We start from the raw sequence: 23,907 nt of genomic DNA on the forward strand, positions 1-23,907 counted from the left end.
CGCCAACGGTGTATTGGAACGAAATGCGGTTGGCATCCCTGTATACCCCTGTGTCTAATGTGTAACTGGCGAAAGTTTCATTGTTGTATGTCTATTATTGTTCAGTGTTGTATTGAGTAGAACGTTTTGTCGAACAGTTTGCGAATTTAGAGATGGCAGAGTTAGAGGAGCAACGCGTCTGCATTAAATTTTGCGTGAAACTCAAGAAAACCTATATAGAGACACACCAAATGATACAGGGTGATGAGTGCTTTAGCCGTACTCGGTGTAACGAATGGTTGACTCGGTTTAAAAATGGCAGGACGGAAGTCGACGATGATTCTTGTTCAGGACGCCGTTCGGCGGCTACCGACGACACTCATGTCAGGAACGTCAACGAAATTGTGCTTACAAGTCGGGAACTGACTGTCCGAGAGATTGAACATTTCAGTTGCATCGTGTCATGAAATCCTGACACAGCATTCTGGAATGCATCGTGTTGCTGCCAAGTTCGTCCCACAGCTCACGTGTCAAGACTAGAAAAACCTTCGCTTTGCAATCTGTGAAGAGCTTTTGGATCGCGCAAATGAGAACGAGATCTTCCTTAAGAGAATTATAACTGGTGATGAGACGTGGGTCTACGGTTATGATGTTGAGACCGAAGTTCAATCTTCACGCCGGCCGGTGCGGCCTTGCAGTTGTAGGCGCTTCAGTCTGGAATCGCGCGACCGTTACGGTCGCAGGTTCGAATCCTGCCTCAGGCATGGATGTGTGTGATATCCTTAGGTTAGTTAGGTTTAATTAGTTCTAAGCTCTAGGGGACTGATGACCTGAGATGTTAAGTCCCATAGTGCTCAGAGCCATTTGAACCATTTTTTTCAATCTTCACAGTGGGTCAGGAAAGGTTCTCAAAGAGCAAATAAACTCGTCAGGTGGAGTCAAATGTTAAAGCCATACTGGTAGTTGTCTTTGACTTTGAATGATTAGTTCATGACGACTTCGTGCCACAGGGATAAATTGTTAATGGATGATACTATCGGGAGGTGCTGCGACGCCTGCGAGGAAATGTGAGAAGGAAGCGGCCTGAAATGTGGCGAGACAACTCGTGGCTCCTGCGGTGCGACAACACGCCCGCACATTTATCCCTGTTGGTGCGTGACTCTTGGAGAAAAAGGAAATCAGCGTGCTGCCGCATCCTCCGTACTCTCCAGAACTGGCCTCTGCGGACTTTTTTTTATTTCCACATTGGAAACAATGTTGAAAGGACGAAGATTTGCACCGATAGCCGAGATGAAAGAAAAATCGGAGACGGCGCTTCGATCGATTCAGCAACAGGAGTACCAAGACTGTTTCCGGAAGGGGATACTGTCTTGGGAGCGGTGTATCAATTGTGGAAGAAAGTATTTCGAAGCACAATAAGTAAAAGGTAGGCGTAGAAAAATTTTGTGGACAAAGTTCCGGAATTTTTTGAACAGACACCGTGTAGTATGTGGAGGCCCTGGCAGTTGGGAAAGCTGACGTAAAACGGCACCTTTCACTGTGTGTAAGCTGACTGAAAATTTGGTGAATACTATGTTATATTTCTTGCAAAGTTTGGCTTTAACTGTTTCTTGAACTGGTCAGTTACGGCAGTTGTACCTAAGAAATATGTGCATATTCGTGTACTCATACTGCCAATTGTTCTTGGGCGTTCTCTCAGTAAATCACGCCTTGAACCGTAAGTTAGCTGCTTGGCGGTAATGGTCACTTGTTTAATGCTGTGTTATTTTCATCTTAAATATTTAATCTAATTGTTTCTTTACTGGTCAATTAAGGCCGCTGTTTGTTAAGGAATAAGGTTTTTAGCCGATACTTCATAACGGCCACGTACTTAATCCTATGTTACTTGCTTTAAATATTAAATGTAAACGTGTAATTGGTCAGTCACGGCCGCTTAAGTAATACTGTAACGTTTCCTATCAATGTTTAATTATCTATTTAACTGGTCGGTCACAACCGTTTGGAATACAGAATTCTAACCAACTAATTTGCAGGGTTACGTGGAGTTATGAATTGAAGCGGCTCTTCGGAATTAGTGGACATGAATTCTTTTGACAAAGGAGCGCTTGTCTAGAACTTAATGGAGTCAAGAATCTTAAAACAAGCAATTTAACTGGAACTTTTTTCGTAATGCAAGATCTCTAATTGTACTGTTCTTTGGAATTAACTATCTGGATGCTCTGTTTAATCGGAAAGAAGCGTTTTTCATAATGTATATCTTATCCTGTATTGCTCAAATACCGATGTGTGTACTGTGTGCTCTGCCGTTAAAATAGATTTTGAAAAGAGCTCAGTGGCTTTCCACTCTGGGACCACTGTGTCCAAGCAGACTAGCTCTAAGGTTAGGTATTACCCAGTTCCCCCCCCCCCCCCCCAATCCTTCCTTACGGAGTGCGTTTCAAGATTCTATACCATATTTCCGTCCGAGTTAGCCGCTCTTTTAGCCATAGTCTGTGACAGATGCCTCGAACAAAAAACGGTGCCCAGTGGTTGGAAGAAAGCTCCCATGTACAAGAAGCGGATCAGAAGTGGACCACAAAACTAACGTCAGCGTCCATGAGATCCCTTTGTTGTAGACTCTTATAATATATTCTGAGCTCAAACGTAATGAGGTGTCTCCCTCATGCCAAACAGCACGGATTCCGAAGACATCGGCCACGTGACTCTCAACTAGGAGTTTTTTAACATGTCGTCCTGAAAGCCATGGGTCAAGGCGGTCACGTAGTTGTAGTATTTCTCGATTTTCTAAAGGTTTTTGACTCCGCACCTCATATACGCTTGCTATCAAAAGTACGATCGTGCAGAGTGTGAAGCAATATTTGCGACTGGATTGAGGAGTTTTTGGTAGCGAGGACGCTTTAAGTTATCTGGGATGGAGGGTCATCGACAGATATAGAAGTAACTTCGGGAGTGATTCAGGGGCCTCTTTTGTTAATGTTGTACAGCAATGAGCTTGCAGACAATATTTTAGGAAACTCAGACTTCTCGCAGATGATGTTATCTGTAACGAGGTACTGCCCGGAAAAAGCTGTACAAAAATTGTATTAGATTTTGGTAAGATTTTGAAGTGGGACAAAGCTGGTCAACTTGCTTTAAACATTCAGAAATGGAAATTCGTGCACTTCACAAAACGAAAACAAACGTGGTCTCCTACGACTACAATATCAACGAGACACAACTGGAATCGGACAGTCACACAACTATATGGCGTAGCAATTTGGACGTGTATGAAATAGAACGATAACATAGGCTCAGTCGTGGGTAAAGCAAGTGACAGACTTCGCTTCATTGGTAACATACTAGAAAAATGCAATCAGTCTACAGCAGAGACTGCATATAAAAGACTGGTGTGACCCCTCGTAGATTATTGCTCAAGTGTGTGGGACCCGTTCCAAACGGGACTAATGGGAGATATTCAACTAAACATAGAAAAGCAGCATAAATGGCCATAGGTTTGTTTGACCACTGGGACAGTATAACGGAGATGCTGATGAAACTGAACTGGCAGACGCTTGAAGATCGAGGCCAACTATCCCGAGAAAGCTTATTTAGCAAGTTTCAAGACCCGGCTATAATCATGAATCTATTAATTCAGTACAATCCCCACGTATTGGTCACGTTGGCATCGCGAAGACCAGTTTAGACCAATTACAGCAGCACAGACAGGCATTTAAACAGTCATTGTTCCTGCGTTCCGCACGTGAGCGGAACGGGAAGAAACACAAATAACTGGTACAATTGGAAGTACCCTCTGCCACGCATTTTACAGTGGTTTACGCAGTACAGAAGTAGACGTAGATGTAGAATTACTGTTATGAAGAAAATTGATTTATATTTTTCAGCCAAATAGAGGATGAGCACATGTAGCGCTAGAACTGGTTGAAAATGCTACGTAAAACTCTTATTTGGCTTCGTTACCAGAATTATCTTGGTTTCTTTGGAAATACTTTCACAACAGCTAAAAGGCCTGTAATATCGAATCACCAAAACGTAAACACTAAAGTATCCGGTGGTGCCTACGTACAGATGCAGAGCTGTTATGTAGTTGCCGTCGCTGCAGGAACAACTGAGCATATCGTCATCGTAACGTTTTTCCTTTGCATACAGTGAATTCATAGGCGATATGCATATTGGCCGATTCTTTGTCAGTAAACCTAAATGTTAGCGTATAACTAACATTGCCGGAAAAACCAACAGAGACTGCACCGAGCAGTACCGAAAATAAGCTTGCGGACCAGTGGTGTCAGCTGCTAGTGCTCTGAGTGAACGGAACAAGTTTGTTTTCAATAAAGAAACAGCGCACACCGCCAACATTGTCACTGTTGGGCAGATACCTTCAATGCAATATCGATACAAGGGGTAACAAATCAAAGGATATATGAATACTCTGTAACGATCCACAGGAAATGACAGGTCTTTTCACACAAAAATACTAGGAAAATACCCCTGGACAACCTTCGAAATTTTGTCGGTGGAGTTTTGGTTCATCCTGCACACATGCAGAAGGAAACGTCCATTAATTACGTGAGGTTTTTTTTTTTTTTTTATTTGGACTCCCCTCCCTCCTCGATGATATTTGGTAAGATGTAGTGAGACCCCCTCCCCCTACACTGTTGTTTAACGTATAATTTTTAAATCATTACATTTATTTTATTTGTTGATATTTTTGCTTCATACTACTAACAATACCTACAGTATTAGGTTGCTCGGAATTAATTTTGTTAACTACTGAAAAATGTTGTGTTATGATAATGGATATTCTCTGCCATTTGTCAGCTTTCAAGACAATTAATTTAATTAAACCCGTTATAGTGCTCCTCAGACATGGTTATCATTTTCACCTCGAATTTCAGAGACAAAATCTAGGATCTAGATCTAGTGTTTTTAACACGTAATTAAAAACATTTTATTTTAAATATGCCAAAATTAAGTAGTAGTCGGACGGACAGACAGAGGCAAGCCAACGGACAAAAAAGCTCCGTGAAAATACACTCCTGGAAATTGAAATAAGAACACCGTGAATTCATTGTCCCAGGAAGGGGAAACTTTATTGACACATTCCTGGGGTCAGATACATCACATGATCACACTGACAGAACCACAGGCACATAGACACAGGCAACAGAGCATGCACAATGTCGGCACTAGTACAGTGTATATCCACCTTTCGCAGCAATGCAGGCTGCTATTCTCCCATGGAGACGATCGTAGAGATGCTGGATGTAGTCCTGTGGAACGGCTTGCCATGCCATTTCCACCTGGCGCCTCAGTTGGACCAGCGTTCGTGCTGGACGTGCAGACCGCGTGAGACGACGCTTCATCCAGTCCCAAACATGCTCAATGGGGGACAGATCCGGAGATCTTGCTGGCCAGGGTAGTTGACGTACACTTTCTAGAGCACGTTGGGTGGCACGAGATACATGCGGACGTGCATTGTCCTGTTGGAACAGCAAGTTCCCTTGCCGGTCTAGGAATGGTAGAACGATGGGTTCGATGACGGTTTGGGTGTACCGTGCACTATTCAGTGTCCCCTCGACGATCACCAGTGGTGTACGGCCAGTGTAGGAGATCGCTCCCCACACCATGATGCCGGGTGTTGGCCCTGTGTGCCTCGGTCGTATGCAGTCCTGATTGTGGCGCTCACCTGCACGGCGCCAAACACGCATACGACCATCATTGGCACCAAGGCAGAAGCGACTCTCATCGCTGAAGACGACACGTCTCCATTCGTCCCTCCATTCACGCCTGTCGCGACACCACTGGAGGCGGGCTGCGCAATGTTGGGGCGCGAACGGAAGACGGCCTAACGGTGTGCGGGACCGTAGCCCAGCTTCATGGAGACGGTTGCGAATGGTCCTCGCCGATACCCCAGGAGCAACAGTGTCCCTAATTTGCTGGGAAGTGGCGGTGCGGTCCCCAACGGCACTGCGTAGGATCCTACGGTCTTGGCGTGCATCCGTGCGTCGCTGCGGTCAGGTCCCAGGTCGACGGGCACGTGCACCTTCCGCCGACCACTGGCGACAACATCGATGTACTGTGGAGACCTCACGCCCCACGTGTTGAGCAATTCGGCGGTACGTCCACCCGGCCTCTCACATGCCCACTATACGCCCTCGCTCAAAGTCCGTCAACTGCACATACGGTTCACGTCCACGCTGTCGTGGCATGCTACCAGTGTTAAAGACTGCGATGGAGCTCCATATGCCACGGCAAACTGGCTGACACTGACGGCGGCGGTGCACAAATGCTGCGCAGCTAGCGCCATTCGACGGCCAACACCGCGGTTCCTGGTGTGTCCGCTGTGCCGTGCGTGTGATCATTGCTTGTACAGCCCTCTCGCAGTGTCCGGAGCAAGTATGGTGGGTGTGACACACCGGTGTCAATGTGTTCTTTTTTCCATTTCCAGGAGTGTAGTATTAACCGTTTTGAATTATGATTGACCTTTTATTGATATATTATGTTCATTAAAAGCCATTGAACCTTTACTTACTTTGCAGATGAAAGACAACATCGTTTATGCCTTGCTTTGCGCTGTACGATTACGTAAATGCCAATATTTTGATTTATGTGATCACTAAGACAATTCTTTCCGATGAAGTTCAACATAACTTCCTTCCACAAACGATTAACTTCTTGCTGGCGCGTTTGTTCCGACTTGAAGGCATGCTGTTTAATATATGCATTGTAAAAGTTTTGGTACAAATTTCTTTAACACCATTAGATGAGCGTTACATGCTTTGCAGGCGGAAGTTCGAGTCCTCCCTCGGGCATGGGTGTGTGTGTTTGTCCTTAGGATAATTTAGGTTAAGTAGTGTGTAAGCTTAGGGACTGATGACCTTAGCAGTTAAGTCCCATAAGATTTCACGCTGATTTGAACATTTGAACATGCTTTGCAGATATCACAACTGACTGACACGAAGTGATTTCTACCGGCACAACAGTGCACCACACGAATGAAATCTAACACTTGCGCAGCCCTTGTTTCAAATCGGAGCATCCCGGGCACGCATGCTTGTAAGGCATTCAGTTTAGAGAGGCCATAAAGATTGGTGGGCACTTTAATACTGTCTATGCTAGTGAGTAATTTCGTTAAACAAAATGTTATCCATTATACACTGAAGAGCCAAAAAACCTGGTACACCTGCCTAATATCGTGTAGGTCCCCTGCGAGCTCGCAGAAGCACCGCAGCTCAACGTGACATGGACTCGACTAATGTCTGAAGCAGAGCTGGAGGGAATTCACACCATGAATCCTGCAGGGCTGTTCTTACAGCCGCAAGAGTAGACGGGCTGGAGATCTCTTCTGAACAGCACACTACAAGTCATCACAGATATGAACAATAATTTTCATGTCCCGATCGCAACAACTGTTGTATGTTACTGTCACAAGCGGCCTTCGTTCTACAGTTGCACACAAGTATCCATGTTAAAGGCTAAACTTGCTTTATAAATCCACGTATGGCATTAGCTGCGAATGAGTTGGTTTTTGTATCTGGACAAATACCGAGACGGTAATCACCGGAGTGTATAATATCACAACAGCAGCGTTTCTTACACGTAGCCCACGATGCAACCTCGTGATAAAATCGCCGAATTTTGAAAGTGATTCGGCTAAGGAGCGTGGTATGAAACAAATATGTGCAACCCCCTCACGCCACCGCCACTAGATATAACTCCAGTATTTGTAATGCATTCTGTCTCGATGCCATATCATACTTCTGGCACTCACATATCTCGCAAACGAGCCGCCTTTCTCGAACCTATCTGCTGCAGTAAAATTCCAACGTGGTTTTAGGTAGCCCCTACGTATCTTGCAACTACCCTTCAGACTCTGTGCTACAACCCCTACAGCTTTGCGCACGTGATTGTTCCAATGTAAATCAGAACTGAGTAGAAGTCGGAGAAAGCTACATCTACCACCTTCGGCAACCCATGTAGAAACAGTCGAAGCTGAGTTACTGTGACAGAACTGTGTCTGGATCATTCGACGGAAACGAAGTCTGATCCTGCAATACAATATAGTATAAAAGACAATACAGGAGCTGGGGGAAGGACGTGGATTTTGCTACTGCGTTGTGGTGCTTCTCCAAACTACAAGCAGGTACCACAGATCTGCATCCCTCGGGGTCCATTCACGTCTATCACCCCAGCATTCTGTCTTCGTTATTCTATTCCATCAGCCAGAGAAAAATTATGAATTATAAAGGCTCAACTAACTTCATCCGATAGAGAACACGATAAGATTTTAACGCATCTCTCTCCTCCCATATATCGAAACCAAATACCCCATGCGTGCAGGCATCGAGCACATGTGACGATCCTATTAAATATACTGGTATTGGTCGACTGCACAGACCAGTTTAAGGTTTCATCACCTGTACTGTACGATGATGACCGTATCCCACAGACTATACTGTAAGTCGCAATAGACGCTCCCTGTGACCCTGTGTCGTTGTTTGAAACATTGTTTTCTAACACACTTTGTAAAATGGTTCAAATGGCTCTGATCACTAAGGAACTTAACTGCTGAGGTCATCAGTCCCCTAGAACTTAGAACTACTCAAACCTAGCTAACCTAAGGACATCACACACATCCATGCCCGAGGCATGATTCGAACCTGCGACCGTAGCGGTCCCGCGGTTCCAGAATGTAGCGCCTAACACACTTTGTACTCTGCCATACATTTTCTTTTTCTGCCATGACGTCATGGCCTGTGTCGGGTCCTAAACTGACATTAAGACGCTCTGATCCACGGTCTCTCGCAGAAAACTAGACATTGTATGGTGTAAATCATTTTGTTACTGTGGCTACCATAACACGTGACGCACGGTGGATGACTTTAAATAAAAGACAGTTACAACACAAGGAAACTAGAAGAACTTGTCTGCGTTGAGGAGAATTTCCAAACTGATGTCCAAAAGTGATTGACGACCTCTACATTTAAACTCATCTCCCACAGTGACGGAATAGATTATGGCTCTGCGTTACCCTTCGACTGATTCCTCATATTGCACTCATGTACGCAATCACTGTTTCGGTGCTAGCAACCTCCAGAAGGTGTCACCCATCCACAAATCTCATTCCCCAACTTAAACAAGCTCTGTCAGTCAATCATTATGTGGTAACCAACAGCGCACCAATGCACTGATGGGGTGGAAAAGACACCGCCGATGTACTGTAATAATAAGCATCACAGTTGATAGCGTGAACAATTTTACCAATTTTACAGTAATTTAAACACCGGCCAGTAATGTGACAGCATGTTTCCCCAATTTCAGTATCATAGCCAAACTGCCCCTTCTCTACTTCGCGAGTATCATTCCGAATGCAGATAGATGACTGCGCAGTACGTGCATTAAGTGTTAATTCTCGAACACATAAATCATCAAAGTGTACCAGACAGAGCTCTACATATTTCTAACACCTCGAGCACAGTGCTTAATTTACAGTCTATCTCTCTGCGTATGAGAATCACAGAGCATCCTCTAAAGTATTGTTCTAGAGTCTAGGATCGGTACCTGTAAGGTATTGGTAAGAGAGAACATAAACACACGCAGTCCTAGGACTACAACGTTCCGCACTTAAAATGGGCTATAATGTTGGACCGCCTGCGTTTCCAACCTTTCAGTCATATGGAATGTAGCGGTGTTAATATTCCAATGTAAGAAATATATTTCAAGCGCAGGACATACATCCTTTTCCCGCTTTCTCTACGATAAACTATGTTATCCAACCATAAAACGAAAAAACTACTTCCTTAAGACATCAGCTCTGTGTAATACGGGTACAATATAGCTTTCCAGAGATGTATAGCGCCCACTGTTCACATCCGATCACGGTGCGGAAATTATACTACGCCTGCATCAGCCCTATATAAAGTGACCGTTAGTAACGGCGAATACCTCTTCCAAGGAAACAGATAAACGCATAGCAGCAGCGTGTCACATGTGAAAATTACCAATCATTCCGTCACTAACTCTGTAAACAGCACACCTGTCAGGCAAATGTGTACACGGGGAATGCAGTGCATCCCAAGTAGCTGTCGCTAACTTAGTTATGACGCTGAAGTCAACACAAGATGCGACACGGGGGATGGAGTACATCGCTTTCTCCGATTGCTACTCAGTTCCGACTTACATTGGAACAATCACATGCGCAAAGCTGTAGGGGGGGTAGTGCAGAGTCTGACGGGTAGTTGCAAGATACGTAGGGGCTACCTAAAACCACGTTGGAATTTTACTGTAACAGATAGGTTCGAGAAAGGTGGCTCGTTTTCGTGATATGTGAGTGCCAAAAGTATGATATGGCATCGAGACAGAGTGCAATAAAATACGAGAGAAATATCTAGTGGCGGTGGCGTGAGGGGGTTGCACATATCTGTTTCATACCACGCTCCTTAGCCGAATCACTTTCAAAATTCAGCGATTTTATCACGAGGTTGCATCGTGGGCTGCGTGTAAGCGCGCTGCTAGTATGATACTATACACTCCGGCCATCACCGCCTCGGTATTTGTCCGGATAGAAAAACCACGTCATTCGTAGCTAATGCCATATGTGGATTTATAAAGCAAGTATAGCCTTTAACATGGATACTTATGAGCACCTGTAGAACCAAGACCGCTTGTGACAGTAACATACAATAATTGTTGCAATCGGGTTTTTAAAACATATGAGACGATTACGGCACTCTTTCTAAGAAACAATGGTATATTACTCACAAGCAAAACTTATGAGACATATCCATCATTGATTTTCTGTCAGTATTATTCTGTATCATAGGTAATCAGTTATTGATGAAGTATTATATATATTAAGTTGTAAGGGGTGCTTGGTAGGTTCGTCTTGAGCATCAGGCTTATAAAGTATGTGTTTGTGTTCCAACATACGCAATGGAAATGACTATGTCCATTCATAAGGAAGATATGTACTTGACGTCTAGTACTGTGACAGCAAAGGTTCAAAATGGTTCAAATGGCTCTGAGCACTATGGGACTTAACATCTATGGTCATAAGTCCCCTAGAACTTAGAACTACTTAAACCTAACTAACCTAAGGACATCACACAACACCCAGTGACAGCAAAGGGAAGAGTATGTCAAGTCATAAGAATGGTACTGATATTCCTATTTCCAGATCCATAGCCGTCAACAGGGTGTATTTCCGATACTTTACTCATTGTCGAATGTCGTTCAACTGAGACCGCTATCGTAACATTGTAAAGTTGTTGCATTAATTTGAGGTGTAAGCGGTGCTGATATTCAAGACCATAAAAGTGGGTTAAAAGCTGTGAGCTATGTGAGGAAGTTAACCTTGCATTACTGCGCAACTGTTTCACCAGGTATCCAGCCTAGCTTACCAAATTCCCAACCAGATTAACACTAATTATAATCTTTTAGTATTCTTCTTACGATAACCGGTGCTATACAGGGTGAGTCACCTAACGTTACCGCTGGATACATTTCGTAAACCACATCAAATACTGACGAATCGATTCCACAGACCAAACGTGTGGAGAGGGGCTAGTGTAATTGGTTAATACAAACCATAAAAAAATTCACGGAAGTATGTTTTTTAACACAAACCTACGTTTTTTTTAAAAATGGAATCCTGTTAGTTTGTTAGCACATCTGAACATATAAACAAATACGTAATCAGTGCCGTTTGTTGCATTGTAAAATGTTAATTACATCCGGAAATATTGTAACCTAAAGTTGACGCTTGAGTAACACTCCTCCGCTGTTCGATCGTGTGTACCGGAGTGCACCGAATTACGTAGGGATCCAAAGGGAACGGTGATGGACCTTAGGTACAGAAGAGACTGGAACAGCACATTACGTCCACATGCTAACACCTTTTTATTGGGGGCCAACGACCACTGACCTCGCACGGAAATATCCAGTGCTGCAAGGAGTATATATGGTGCTGTCTGTCTTCACGGTATATGTATGGATGATGGAAAAGGGATGATTTTGTATGGCGCAGGATATGAAATGTATGTTTACTACATCGACACAGTACATAGTGACATATTGCCAGGTTGGAGATCTGTTTTGCACTCTAATATTCGGGCTCCTGTCCTTAGTGGGAGAGCAGTGTAATTGAGTAAGAGTCTTTCCGTATTTAACGATATGTAGGGCACATTCCAGGGTTTAATTGTCAATGCAGTATGGTGATCTGTACAAAATACAATCATAATGCTCTATTCATTCAAAAGACATCAATTTTGCTGGGATGTAGGAGCGTCTACAAACTGATTTGGACAAGATGGAGACAAGTTATGTACGGAAAGTTCTGAGAAAGCACGTGTTCAAAGACAAGTTGAAGCAGACCATCCATCTCTGGTGGGGATGCCGTCACTCATCCGCCACTGTGGCATTAGGACATCTTCAGACCTGTAGCTGTAGGATATCAAAAATTCTGGAAATTTTTTTCTCTTCTGTAAGACGGTGTTTCGAATTCTGTTTGCGTAATTTTTCTGATTTCCCCCGTCTGTGCTTAGTGAGTTCTCTCTTTTCAAACAACAAGAATGCTTTTATGATTAACAGAGTTTTCGGGAGCGTGCACAGGCTTTTAGTGGTGAGAACGTTTGCCTATGTTGAAAGCAGGAAGAGTAACACGTGATGGACGGGCTGCCACGTTATTCTGCGCTATTTTCGTAAACAGGTTCTGTTAGGGCAAGAATTTCTGTGCGTACAAAAAAAAAAATGGTTCAAATGGCTCTGAGCACTATGGGACTCAACTGCTGAGGTCATTAGTCCCCTAGAACTTAGAACTACTTAAACCTAACTAACCTAAGGACATCACAAACATCCATGCCCGAGGCAGGATTTGAACCTGCGACCGTAGTGGTCTTGCGGTTCCAGACTGCAGCGCCTTTAACCGCACGGCCACTTCGGCCGGCTCTGTGCGTACAAGCCGAGACATCACGAAAACTCCTACAAAAGCGCACCTTAAGTATTTCTGGGGCACTATGCAGTTTGCGAGAGTTTGCTATAGATACTGAGATTCATTCCAGAACCACAGCCATCAAGAGGAGGCATTACCTGTACATCGATCGGTGTCAGACTGTACCAGCAATCGTAATATTTAATTGTAGTTACACTGGTAAATATGTTCCTGGCTTTCAAGAGGAGGCATTACCTGTACATCGATCGGTGTCAGACTGTACCAGCAATCGTAATATTTAATTGTAGTTACACTGGTAAATATGTTCCTGGCTTTCAATATTCTTGTGAATCTTGTATGTATTTGATGATCTATAGATAAATTATGCAGTGTTTAACTGTCAGTGCAATTTAGCGATCTGTGCAAAATAATTTTACCGCTGAAAGTCTCATCTTCAGAAAACAATGGCGAAAGGATCGCTAGGACCAATGCACCCTGTGCTATTCTGGGACGCATTGGAACATCTCTCTCGGTGCTGGACCATACCACAGCTATGCGTCATTGCGTATGGGACCAGCCTTGGAGTTCTGTGACGTCAGTATAACACTCGAAGAATTCTAACTGTATGCACGAAAATAGACCCAGCTTTCACCTGCAGCAGAGTAATATCTATGGCTCGCACTGGCAGTGGCTCGCGGCGGCGGCTGCTGCGAGGGCGCCGTCGGCGTCGGCGTCGGCGTCGGGCGTCGAGTGGCGGGATGTGTTTTTTATTAGCAATCTTTTGTTTAAACTACATCCCATAACATTGAGCAACATCTGGATCACCTGACCAGAGTAGCCACGGCGTTGCGAGGTCGCAAACTGGTCATAACAGCAGATATAAATGCAAAATCCCCCCTGTGGTACAGTGGCACAAGAGATGAAAATGGAGAAAAAGTAGAGGAAATGATTATGGCTCTACAACTTGTGGTTGCAAATAGACCTGGCAACCCCCCCACTTACGCAGCGGGAGGGGGGCGCGGTACTAATATAGATGTAACGCTAGTTACGCCAAATTCTGCCAACATCATTCAGAATTGGGAAGTTAAGGAGAACGCGACAACAAGTGACCATAATCTTATAATGTTCAGCGTAGGAAATGCAGGTTGTCACTGGGCTACAGGGTGGGAGTTGCAACTGAATTTCAAGAGAGCTGACTGGGAGAGACTAGCGAGAGAGTGCGACATTCCTCCATTGCCAGAAGGAGATGCACAACAGGACCTGGACATAGACAAGCGGGCCGAAGAACTGGTAGGTGCAGTGACCAGAGCGGTCAAGGCAGCTGTTCCAACCAGGAGGAGAGCCATGGCGGCCTCCCCGTCACCATGGTCAGCTGAACTTCAGGAAATGCGGCAGTCTGTCAGAAGGCTGAGAAGGCACTACCAGCGCAGTGTCGTCTGGTGGGAAAAACAACGATGGTTACAACTATACCGGGAGGCTAAAGATAGATTCCAGAAAGAACTAAAAGAAGTTAGACTACGTAGTTGGGAAAGATTTGTGCTAGACCAGCTGGCCCTGGATCCATGGGGAATACCCTACAAACTAGTGAGGGAAAAGATCCGATCCCCAATGATGTTATCAACAGTCAGGTGCGGGGATGGGATGACAGAGTCCTGGCAGGAGACCGCCGAGGTTCTTCTCCGGTCCCTGCTGCCTGACGACGATGAGGCCAGTGACACGGAGGGACAGTCCCAGTTACGAATTCAAGATCTGGATAGAGTTGATAACAATAGGGCAGTCTACCCCTTCTCTGAAGAGGAAGTGGCTGGCCACATTAAAGCATTGAAAACAGGTAAAGCCCCCGGCCCAGACGGCATTGTGGCGGAGGTGGTGCAGTTCCTGGCACCCCAACTGGTGGCACCACTAACCCAGTTATACAACGAATGTCTAAGACAGGAAAAGTTCCCGAAAATCTGGAAAGAGGCAAACGTTGTTATAATCAAAAAGGGACCTAACAAGGACCCAGCGGATGTTAAGTCATATAGGCCAATTTGCCTACTGAACATCCTCGGGAAATTATTCGAAAAATTGCTAGCTGACAGACTGACTGCACACCGAGTGCTGTGTGGGATGAGTGGCAGGCAGTTCGGCTTCAGGCCGGGGCGATCGGCAACTGATGCGATCGCTCTGGCGGCTGAGGTCTGCGATTCTACCCCACACAAGTACGTTGTTGGCATCATGGTTGACATCAGTGGCGCCTTTGACAACCTGTGGTGGCCTTCGCTCTTCTCCTGCTTGCGGGAGAAGGAGTGTCCAGGGTCGCTATATGGTTGCCTGAGGAGCTATTGTGAAGGGCGGGAGGTCTGGCTACCATCCCCTAGCGGCAGAGTAGGAAAATCCATAACTAAGTGATGTCCCCAGGGCTCCGTACTAGGTCCCCTGTTCTGGGACATCCATATGGAACCGCTTTTAGACAGTTTGGAACAGAGTGAAGAAGTGCTAGAGGTGATAGCCTACGCAGATGACCTCCTCTTGCTGGTCGGCGGCCGAAGCCGCGAGGACATGGAACCAAAAATAGACAGAGCGATGACCAAATTGCAACTGTGGTGCACAAATACCAAGATGACGATTTCACCGACCAAATCGACGTACTTATTACTGAAGGGACAGCTGGCGAGGAACCCTACAGTTAGAATCGGAGGCTCACCAGTAATAAGACGACAAGAGACTCGCTACCTGGGCGTCATCATCGATGAAAGGTGGAACTTTGGAAAGCACATTGAGTCCGTATCCCAAAAAGCATTGCAATTATTAAACAATCTTACCTCAATAGGTCATAAACGATTCCATCTACCACCACATCTAATCAAGTTGTATCACAATAGTATATTAACATCAGTAGTGGGTTACGGATCGGGAGTCTGGGCGCATAGGCTCACAAGGGTAATGCCTGCCATGGCAATGAGAAGAGTACAAAGAAACATGCTTCTAAGATCCATAGGGGCGTATAGAACTTCTCCAGGAAGTGCACTCTTAGTAATAATGGGGCTCTGTCCTTTGGACATCAAAATTCGAGAACAAGCAGCTTGGTACTGGGTCAAGAAAGGGAACAACGCGAAAACAGAGAACATCATGGGAATACTGGTAAGAGATAGGAGAGAAATACGTAGGAGGGGCGAGGACCTATGGCAACGGTCTTGGGAAACAGAAGAAACTGGCAGGAGAACATTTGGGTTCTTGCCAGATGTAAAAGAAAGGCTAGGGATGAAGTACTTTGAGCCAACGCGGGGTCTAATACACTTTCTCACTGGTCATGGGCCCTACCCGACATACTTGTGTCGGTTTGGGAAAAAGGCTACACCCGAGTGTGACTGTGGAGTTTCGGAGGGCACTCCCGACCATGTGGTTTACGAGTGCCCCCTTTTCGATGATGTAGCAATGACACTAAGACAACAACTTCCAGACAATAACACATGCGATCTATTACGACACGAAGAAACTTTCGACACTTTAAACAAATTGGCAGACGAGGTGTCACGAAAGGTATTGACGGCATACCTTGCTGACATTCATGATTAAGGCATACACCACATGTGTCCCATTACGAGATACATAAGGGTCGTTTACGATTAGAGACACTCACCGAATGTGACCAATTACCCTCATCCTATACCGCCTGTACGTGGACTGGTCGACTTCTTAGTTGCAATCCGCCACGTGCAGGACTAGGGGGGTCAGGGTACACCAATAAAGACCAAAGCACCGGAATTGACGTAGGTTTCGTAGTAGTTGTAGCTCTAGATATAGATATTAAGCTAGGAACCTGCAGCGACAAACGGTTTTGGCCAGCCCAGTGTCAGGGGCACGCTCATCGGGATTAGCTCGATGAGCAGGGCCTAAAGCAGTAGGTTTATATCTATGCTGACACACCTGTAACGCTGCAGGCAGTTAGGAATTAACTGGTAGGAAGATATTAATAATTAGTATGTAGAACTTAGTTGTAGTCTGCTCATTATCCTCTAGTATTCTGTCTGTAGCTCACAATAATTAACATAGCATAATATAATAATAAGAATAAATAGCTGCTGAAACACCTAATACATGTAGACTAGTTATGACCCACTAATCACTAAGGTAGTGGGTTCCTTTGTATAAATATTATTAATGTTGAATAAAGAATTTTTTTTTTTTTTAAAAAAAAAAAAAAAACTATATCCCATCGATTTCACCAAGCAATAGGATGCTGCGAATTAAGAAAAATACCGGTTTAATTAATTTGCATAAATATTTTATATCAATTTGGTGTTAGCGATACAGTAGTTAATGGGAGGGAGTGCATAGTTAATGGAGATACTGTATCCCATCGCTCGTGTGCCGACTATAGCACCACCTTCAAACTCACTTAAATCTCGATAACCTGCCATTGTAGCAGCAGCAACCAATCTAACAACTGTGCCAGACACTTGTTGTCTAACACAGGTGTTACCGACCGCAGCGCCGTATTCTGCCTCTTTAAACATATCTGTATTTGAATACGTATGCCTATACTAGTTTCTTTGGCGCTTCAGTGTATTAAAGTGTATTCTCATGACATGTGCCATATGCTCATCCACAAATATGGACCATATTTTAGTTGAAACTACGCTTTGTCGAGTAGAAGAGATACGAATTTTAATATCCATATTTGCAATTCCGTTTTAACTTTTTACCACGTATTTTCTGAAGATCTGGTCGCAAGTAAAAGAAATTAAATTATTATTGTATCCAATAGAAAACAAAAAATTATAATCACTTGTGATGGAAAAAATTTAAGCATTACAATTTTCGTTTGAGCATCTCCATTCCAATTTACAGTACGTAAGGGACCTCAACTCTGCTACGCGTAGCTGTGATGGGGGGATTAGTGGACCCTTGCTCCACCTTTTCTGTGTGTACATTTCATTGGGTGCAGTTTACAGGACACTATTAACGCGACTGCTTCCGGGACGAGGAGGTATGCCAGCTAGAGATGGAATCCACCCGGCATATTAATGACGAGGCGTCGTGTGTTGGCCAGCCTGCATGTGGTTCCCAAGCTCCGCCTCGTATACACGTTACACAAGCATTTACAACACTTGTACACAGAATTTACTGTAATCGTATACACAGACAGATTTACTACACTGCTTCCGTCCTTGGGGGCCTATGTACTCCATATACTGAGTTGTGACAATTCTCAGTTCTATCTTTTATTCAGCTACTGTATCAGTTTCCATATGTAATACTTCCTCAAGCTATTCTTTAGCTCAGTCGTCAAGCATTAAGTTATTTTCTGAGCATTGTTAATTTAACGCAAACTATTATATAGGCATTGTTTTACGAGTTATTCTTTCCTGGTTGCTTCCTTCATATTTATTTATTGTTCAACATTTTACCTTTTTGAAGGCATTACCTACGCACTGACAAAGACGAATTTCATTATGTGTGTGTACCTCAGTGTCGACGAGTAATATCTTTTCCAATTTTCTTCACTAATATTGTAACTTCCTTGACGACAATAGTCAGAGTCTTGTAAACAGCAAACCGGTTAACTAAATAATTTACTGCTGTAGAACATACGCAGTCTTGCGGTTTTCATTCATTATTATGTTGTTCTACCAAGCAGCGACGGAAGAATCAGTTAACTTAGGAATGTATCTCTTAGCTTTGAACGTATCACCAACATTCTCTCATTTTCCTTCACTAAAGCCGGCCGCGGAACCGCGCGACTGCTACGGTCGCAGGTTCGAGTCCTGCCTCAGGCATGGATGTGTGTGATGTCCTTAGGTTAGTTAGGTTTAAGTAGTTCTAAGTTCTAGGGGACTGATGACCACAGCTGTTAAGTCCCATAGTGCTCAGAGCCATTTGAACCATTTGAATCCTGCATAGTCGGTTCGCTAGACAAACAATCAAACAGCTCGTATTAATAAGTCTTATTACAACTAAACAAATACAATACTTAACTTTGACATATGTGTCGCAAGCAAAGGGCGACATACAAAATAATGTCTTCCTCAGAATAGACAAACTGAAGTCTGTGCTACGTAGAGATTCCTAACGAAGTGGCTACCGTTGACGCTGCTATCGAAGTGGGCTGCCACCAGTGGGACGCGGCGCTTATCTCCTCTTCATCTAGGGACCGCTGCTGTCGCGTTGTCGCCTTGAAGGGGGGTCCGGACAGCGTACGATTAGCTGACCTCTTCTCACCAGCCATCTCTTCTCTATCGTTCCCGACTGGTGTGCAGGCGCTGACTTTACGCCGTAACACTAGCAGTGAGATACATTAGCGAATAATTTATTAAAAGATGAGCTGAAGTTGGCTCTATTTGTTGCATCCCGCTCGTCGTCGTGCGGTAGCGTTCTCGCTTCCCGCGCCCGGGTTCCCGGGTTCGATTCCCGGCGGAGTCAGGGATTTTCTCTGCCTCGTGATGACTGGGTGTTGTGTGATGTCCTTAGGTTAGTTAGGTTTAAGTAGTTCTAAGTTCTAGGGGACTGATGACCATAGATGTTAAGTCCCACAGTGCTCAGACCCATTTGAACCATTTTTTTTTTTTTGTTGCATCGCGAAGGATAATAATACTGCTCAAAACAGACTAATTTTAACTTTGATATGGACAAATAACTCATTGAATACCTGTTCAGCAGCTATCAGCAGTGCAAAATATGGAATTACCCTCGAAAACTGAACTGTCTATCAACGTTCGCTAGCATGGGCATCATACCAACGAATATAAATTTTATAGCCATCAATGCCATTCCAGCTGAATCAGTAGAAGTCCATCACAACATAAATCGTTAAAAGATGAGTCGTAACAAGTTCACAACTACAATGACGCACAAAAGAGACTAAAGTCGCTCGCGCGAGATCTCGTCACTAGCTAATTCTAAATACTGAAATCAGAGACGCCACATTTACAAATTATTATACGCGCAAAGATTATTCTAAGTCCTGCTACACGCAAGTAACATTTAAGGCGTACACACCGCCCTTAACGTTGCTAACTCCAGACGTAACCGAGGCGAATATACCTCACTAAAATTCAAGAAGCAAGACGACGGACGAAAGACGGCGGGCTCCGCCCAGCACGCTTACTTAAAGGATTGGTCACACGACCACTCTTAGATTAAATGCAAATACGTTAATCCTGACCGCCTTTCATAATTTCATACAAATGCTTGTGATAAAACGTATATAAAATCTTTGCGGTCAATTTTCTACCTCTTAATAAAAATCACTTATGCATTATTTCAACAATTTTAAACAAATCTCAAACATATAAATAGTCACATCTGGCCTTCGAGGAAACTCATGTTAGTAAGATTATTTGTGTCTCTGTGGAGGATTCCAGAGTTACGACACTATTTACGTAAATAAACTAAATTGTTTACAACATTTTTGTACATTCGTTTAATTAGAAAGAGTTATCTGTACATTATGTAGCCGGCCGCGGTGGTCTCGCGGTTCTAGGCGCGCAGTCCGGAACCGCGCGACTGTTACGGTCACAGGTTCGAATCCTGCCTCGGGCATGGATGTGTGTTCTGTCCTTAGGTTAGTTAGGCTGAAGTAGTTCTAAGTTCTAGGGGACTGATGACCACAGCTGTTAAGTCCCATAGTGCTCAGAGCCATTTTGGCATTATCCTGTTTCATCTCGTGTATCAGCCGGCCGGTGTGGCCGTGCGGTTCTAAGCGCGTCAGTTTGGAACCGCGTGACCGCTACGGTCGCAGGTTCGAATCCTGCCTCGGGCATGGATGTGTGTGATGTCCTTAGGTTAGTTAGGTTTAAGTAGTTCTAAGTTCTAGGGGACTGATGACCTCAGTAGTTAAGTCCCATAGTGCTCAGAGCCATTTGAACCATCTCGTGTATCATAAGTGTGACTTTCACGATGGGTTCGGTTTTTACAATTTATTATAAATTATTTATTATATTATAAATTATATTATTTATATATTATTTATATATTATTTATATATTATATATTATATATATTTATATTATAAATTATAATGTTAATAATTTTTCAACTACCAAAGCATCCAACACAGACTTGTGTTCAACTGTACCGTATGTACCCGTCCACGCTTTGCTGTGGCCCAGTCTAGTTAAATGTAAAGGAAATAAAAGTTCACACATACAGACTATATATATATATATATATATATATATATATATATATATATATATATATATAGTCTGTATGTGTGAACTTTGATTCAGTAACGTGTAAAAATTTGAAGTAAATTGGAAAAGTACGTTTTGAGGCTTGTGCTAACAATATTTTTCCTTTGTATATACATTTATATATTATATATATTAAAAATATACATATATTAAATAATTAGGTACCTAAATAAGTCCCCATATTAAAATTCCAAGTTGTGTCAAAATTTCAAAGCAGTCGGTCAGAAACTTTCGGATATTAACGATAATGAACAAACCAACATTTGCATTTTTATAACGTTCCCCCTTTCATTATATATATATATATTACATATATACCTGATGGCATTGCCGTAGGGATATAAAAACACTTTGGGTATTCGAATGCAACGTCGAAGCAATCCATGAAAAAAAACTTTCGGAGATTAGAGTTTGAAGAAACGTACATCTACGTTTGTACTTACACTGATAAGCAAAATCATTATGACTAGTGCCACCGCGACGTTGGATGCTTCCTGGTGGCGTTGCAGGCACGTGGCGCGGTAGCAAAAGTATATAAGAGGAACAGGGGATCGCCCTAGCGAAGATGTGGGCAGCAAACAGGGTAATTCCTCGAGATAAGCGACTTTGGCAAAGGGCAGATTATTATTACGCCAAGTCTTTGAACGAGTAACTCGAAAACGGCGAAGCTGGACTAATGTTCACGTGCTACTGTCGTGAGCATCTACGAAAACAGGTAGGACAGTGAAACTACCTCTGGGCGGTAAATGGTTGGACGTTCACGACTCTTCACAGCTTGTCTGTTCTGTAAAGTAGGATAGATGATGATCTCTGGCATCACTGCCGTAGGAGCACAATGATGGTGCACGCATAAGTGTTTCAGAGCACGCTGTTCTTCGTACATTGTTGGACATGGAGCTCGGCAGGATACCATGACAACATGACAACAAAACGACATTGTAAATTACGATTGCAGTGGGCACGGAACCATCGGGATTCGACCGTCGATCAATGGAAACGTGTCGGCTATTCGAGTGAATCACATCTTTGTCGTGGTCGTTTCCCCAAACGCGGTAATCGATGTGAACGGCGGCTCGAAGCGTGCAGCGCGCCACGGACGCAGGCTGTTAGGAGCTGTATCATACTATGGGAGACATTCTCCTGAACTGCATGGAAGCTGTGGTAGTAAGCGAAGACACACTGACAGCTGCGAACCACCTGCGTCCCTTCATAGTTGATTTCTTCGACGACCGCGATGTCAACTTTCAGCAATATAATTGTCCGTGTCTCTGAGCTAGAACCGTGTTACAATGGTTTGAGAATCATTATAGTGAACTCACGTTGATGTATCGGCGACCACATACGCCTGATGTAAATCCTATGGAACTCATCTGGGTCGCTATAGGGCGCCATCACCACATACGCATATCAGCGGCCCGTTACTTACGCGAACTACATGACCTATGCGTAGACATGTAATGCTACATATCTGCACAAACCTACCACCAAACTATCGGATCCCTGATACGCAAAGTCAGTGATGTATTTCGTTCCAAGTACGGACAAACAAGTTATTAAGCAGGGGATTACAATGGTTAGGCTCATCAATGTGTATAGAAAATGTAGATGTTCCTAATTGATAATCTCTGTAAGTATTTGACCATTTGCTCTGAAATTTTAACAGAACGTTCCATTCGTATAAGTGCATGTTTTTATTTACCTATTTTTTAAATGTATGTAACACATAAATTAATATAAATTTAATAAAAATGGCTCTGAGCACTATGAGACTTAACATCTGAGGTCATCAGTCCCCTAGAACTTAGAACTACTTAAACCTAACTAACCTAAGGACATCACACACATTAATGCCCGAGGCAGGATCCGAACCTGCGACCGTAGCGGTCGCGCGGCTCCAGACTGTAGCGCCTAAATTTAATAACTGGGAAACGCTGTTACAGAATGTTGTAACCGCGACCGGAACGGTCGCGGGGTGGCCGAGAAAGCGCGGCGGGACCAAACGGAGAGCGGCCCGCGAACAAACGATCGGAAAGGACGGACTCGAAACAACGACGAAGAGAGACCTTACGACGACAACACGCAAGTAGCAACGGAGTGACAGAGACAACCAAACGAATCCAAGAATTCCACTAGTAATGAAAACAAAGAACGATAAACACGCTGTCTGTTGTCGAAGCGATGTGTCGAGACTCACGCGATTAGAGTCACTGGCTGAGCTTTTTTTTTTTTTTTTTCTTTATTGTTATTTTAAAACCTGTACAACAGGCAGGCTGTCAGCAGCATTCTACGCTGCTCTTCAGCCATAGAATAGACAATGAGAAAACAACAGAAAGAATACACATAAGTTACATAGCGGTGGGTAATAAAACAGTAGACACATAAATACAAACACGGAGCCGTTCACACTCGACGATAATCCACGCTACAAACTGTTGTCACGACGCACTAACAATGAAGATGGCGATGGCACAGGTGAACGATGGAGCGTGACGGTGAACACTAAACACGACGGCACACACGAGACACTGATGGCGATGATCTCCGGCGCGCGAATGTCCACTTAGCGTGTGCGAGTCCGGGGACCTGCCAAGTGGGGAAGAAGGGGGAGGTGGGGGAGAGGGGAGAACAAAGATGCCAATGGCTGAGGAGATGGGGGGAAGAGGAGAGGGACAGAGGAGGGGAAACCCGGGGGAGGAGTGGAGAGAAATGGAGGAGGGAGGGAAGAGGGAGAGAAGGGTGGGAGGGTGCCCAAAGGAGCAAAAACAGGAAGAGGGAGGGAGGTTCAAAGTTGGTAGGAGGGGTAGATGGAGGGGAGAAGGGCATCAT

This window comes from Schistocerca americana, chromosome X (assembly GCF_021461395.2).
Source record: "Schistocerca americana isolate TAMUIC-IGC-003095 chromosome X, iqSchAmer2.1, whole genome shotgun sequence".
Lineage (NCBI taxonomy): Eukaryota > Metazoa > Arthropoda > Insecta > Orthoptera > Acrididae > Schistocerca > Schistocerca americana.